A 4,651-nucleotide genomic window follows, 5' to 3' on the forward strand; every position below is an offset into this window, starting at 1 on the left:
TTTTGTGAAGATCCAGGTACCTCTTACCCGTCCAGGCACTAGCGAGAGCTCAGCTTCGGAGACTTCAAGGTATACCTGCTGGTATCTGCAGGCCTCGGAGTCCCCCTCTACCTAGATTATTTTATCTCCATATCCTTTTATAGACACTGATGTATAGAGATATTCAGTACCACTTGATAGAGCTTGCGACTTGTATTCGTCGGGTTTTGAGAAATTATATATGCTGAGTTGAGGAGTTTTCTTTATATTAATTGTTGAGTTTTGAGACTTTAATTATTATTTCCGTTAATATTGCATGTATGTTAGGCTTACATACTCTTAGAGACTAGGTGCCATCACGACATCCTACGGAGGGGATTGGGGTCGTGACAGGTACAATATCCTACCATGGTGTATGGTCCAATCCTATAACAATAAATTACAAGATTCTGCCAAGGGGAACGGCCAGATCCCATAAGAGTGTAATACATATACTACCAAGGCGAACGGCTCGATCCTATAAGAATACTGCTGAGGCGTTCAGCCAAATCCCATAAGAATATGAAACATTGATGGGTCTCTGGCCCCAATCACGAATATACGTGGAATTATAAAATATAATAAATTTTCGGACGAATACGCACAACACCTAAGAAATCCGTAAAATGAAGAATAATCTCCACAACTAACCAAGTATCTTGACAAATATCTAAAACAGCAAGGTTCGATACTCTATACAAATCTAGTCTCAGGCTAAAGATAATAATTAAGGCATGTAAACAGGCAAGAATAACTCAAATAATACAATTAAAGTATGGTGTGAGTCTAAGTCTACCTGGACATAATCAGGAATTCTAGCATACGCACGAATACTCGTCACCTCATACGTATGTAGCTCTCATATTACGTAGCACATAACAAATATAACACCAACGGGATAAACTTCCCCTCACAAGGTTAGACATAAGACATACCATCCAAAGTCCTATAACTAGCTCCAATGCCTCTCCAGCATGTCAAACCAAAGGCAAACGATTCGAAACTAGTCAGAAGAACGTGCAAACCAATCAATATATACTCAAAGAGTCGTAATTTAACATTTAGAAACAATTCCCAACTCCACACAAAAAGTCAATAAAGTCAACCACCGGGACCACACACCCGGATTCTGAAAATTCTCGAAGATAAATATTACTTATAAGACCACAAACTCAAATATATAATTATTCCAAATTCCATTCCCAATTTTGTGGTCAAAACTCAAAAAATATCATTTCTAGGTTTTCTTCCATAATCCCCCAATTTCTACATTTTCATGTTAAAATCCATACAGGTTCATGAAATATAATCAAAAGTGGGTTAGAAATACTTACCCTCAATAGGTGGATGAAATAGCTATCCAAAATTGCATCCAAAATCGACTCCAAAAGAGAAAATAAGATGAAAATGAGCAAATTCCCGATTTGCAAACTTATATTTGCCAAGGCCTTGTTCTACGCGATCGTGGAATCAACCTCGCGAAGGCCAAATTAACCTCGCAATGAGATCCTCCTTCACGAATGCGAGTTTCTCTCGCGATCACGATCCCGACCCTCATCCAGGCATACCTATGCGAACGAGAGCCCAGCTCCGCGAATGCAAAGGCCAATCCTTCAGCCTCAGAAATTCACCTTCCATGATCGCGGAATCTCCCACGTGATCGAGATTAACAGCCATCCAAATTAGGTCAGCCCCACAACACATCGCGTTCGTGATCCTCACCACGCGAACGCGAAGCTCACCCAAATCAAATGTCGTGATCGCGAAGAACAAATTCTTCCAAGCTCCATAAAACACTCCACGATCGCGAGTCCTTCTCCGAGATCGCATTGCACAACCCTGACTGAAGAAACTAACAATCACAAAACAAAGGGAAATGAGCCGAAACCATCCCGAAACACACCCAAGGGCCCCGGGACCCCGTCCAATCGTACCAACAAGACCACCTACTTTATCCTAACTTATCCAAAGTCTTAGAAGGCCACAAATAACATCAAAACCACAAATCATCGATCAAAATCCTTCTCTTATCTTTCAAACCTCGCCGAACGCGTTCGAATCACACTTAGACATTCCGGATCAAGACCAAACTTCACACACAAGTTCCAATCCACTAAATGAACCTATCAACATTTCATATTTTTATGGGATCGGAGTGAATGCCTCAGCAGTATTCTTATGGGATAAGGTCGTTCACCTCGGCAGTATATATAACATACCCTTATGGGATCGGGATGTTTTCCTCGGCAATATATGTAACACACTCTTATGCAATCAGGTCGTTCACCTAGGCAGTATCATGTAATATAATTTTATGGGACTGGGTCGTACGCCACTACAGGATATTGTATCATCACTCTTGTGGGAGCGGGTCGTTCGCCTCGATAGAATCGTGCGTGATATTCAATAAAGAATTTGCGTACCTAGAGTCTTTCTAACTTGAGATATGATATTTTTTTTGGTATTGATCCTCATGTACCCCATACGAGGTAGTATCCGAATTCTTATGACGACTTAGTATTTTCTCTTTTGTTGAGGGTCATGTTATACACATATATTTGCTTCATTGTTTTTACTTACTATACTTCATACATGTCTACTTTCATTGTACTAGATTATTTGATCACTAGTAAGTATCGATGTCAACCCCTCGTTACTACTTCTTCGATGTTAGTCTAGATACTTACTGGGTACGCGTTGATTACGTACTAATACTATACTTTTTCACTAATTGTGCAGGTACTGAGACGGGTATATTTGTGTGATGACATGATAGGTCATCTAGAGTTTAAAACCTTAATTCTGTATTTCGAAGACTCTCATAGCTTCTTTGAGCCTTTCTCGACTTGTGTGCGCAGTCCGGTTGTCTTTCTAGAAGGCTTAAATGTTAAAAATTGATAAAATATGAAATTTTACCTTAAAAATCCATTTGAGTTGACTTCGGTCAACATTTTGAGCAAACAGTCCCGGATTCGTATTTTGACGGTCCTAGTGGGTCCGTGTCGTGATTTGGGACTTGGGCGTATGCCCGAAATTGAATTCAGAAGTCCCTAGCTCGAGTTATCACTTTTTGTCAAAATTTTGAAGTTTAAAGGCTTAATGAGTCTAAAGGTTTGACCAATATTTGACTTTGTTGATACGGGATCCATATTTTGGTTCTGGAACTCAGTATAGGTTCATTACTATATATGTGACTTGTCAGTCAAATTTAGTGAGAAATGGAGTTGGTTTGATGTGATTTGGACGTGTGGTTGTTAAAATAGAAGTTCTAAAGTTTTCTTGAAAATTTCATTTGATTTGGTGTCCGATTCATAATTCTAGGTGTTATTTTGGCAATTTGATCGTGCGAGAAAGTTCGTATGATGTTTTTGGACATGTGTGCATGTTTCGTTTGGAGCCCCGAAGGCTCAAGTGAGTTCCGAATAGGCCACGTGGTGAGTTTGGACTTAGAAAAGTAGTTGGTGTTCTTCAGTTCTGGTGCAGGCCTCAGACCTTGCAATTGCGAGGTCAGGCATTGCATTTGCGATGAGGCAGGCTCACTTTCAGGTTCGCAATTGCAAGCTATTTCCTCGCAATTGCGAAGAATAGCTGGGCACCACAGTTTCACATTTGCGAACGAATTCTTTGCTTTTGCGAAGTGGGCTGGGGAAAGCAGTGTTCGCATTTTCGATCAATATGATCACAATTGCGAGGAGTTCATGTTCTCATTTGCGAACAAACCATTGCAAATGCAATGATTGCAGAGATGGGGGACCTTCGCAATTGCGAGGATTTCTCGCATTTGCGGGCTTCGCAATTGCGAACCTCAGGTCGCAATTGCGACATTTACGCCTGAACTTAAGATGGAAAAAACGGGATTTTAGTTCAATCTCTCAAATTTTCAAACCTAGAAACCTAGAGGCGATTTTTCCAAGAATTATTCTACCCCAATTCATTGGAAAGTGATTGTAACATATATTCTTTCAATCATCCATTACATTTCATAAGTTTTCAACCTAAATCTAGGATTTTCATGGTAGAAATTGGGGGTTTGGGTAGAATTAGGGATTTTTGTAAAATTGGAATTTAGACCTCAAATTGAGGTCTAATTTCGAAACTAATTACATAACCGAGCTCGGGGGTGAACGGGTAATCAGGTTTTGGTCCGAATTTCGGGTTTGGACCAAGCGAGCCCGGGAGTTGACTTTTGTTGACTTTTTCAATAATGACGTAAATTGAATCTTTTGCATTCGTGGGTAGTTCCTAAGGCTTATTTTGAATCGTTTGGTTAATAACTTGCTAGATTTGGTTGGTTCGGAGGCTTGTTTGAAAGGCAAAGTCGTGTTTGAGCTTTGAGTTGATCTTTGGAGCGAGGTAAGTGTCGTGGTTAACCTTGACTTGAGGGATTAGGACTTGTTTGCCTATTTGTTACTTGTTTAAATGTGGAGTACAATGTATATGTGAGGTGACGAGTACTTCGTTGTTGTTGGGTTAAAGCATGCGGGTGGGACTTGTTTCTTGTAAGTTATTGCTTTCTTTGATCATGATATTCATGCTTTGACTAGTTAATTACTAAATTGATCGTTCTTTCTGCAATTTATGGCTATCTGTGATAATTGAGTATTGTTTCCGAAGTTGAGGTTTGTATTGTGGA

The sequence above is a fragment of the Nicotiana attenuata genome, unplaced genomic scaffold (assembly GCF_001879085.1).
Source record: "Nicotiana attenuata strain UT unplaced genomic scaffold, NIATTr2, whole genome shotgun sequence".
Classification (NCBI taxonomy): domain Eukaryota; kingdom Viridiplantae; phylum Streptophyta; class Magnoliopsida; order Solanales; family Solanaceae; genus Nicotiana; species Nicotiana attenuata.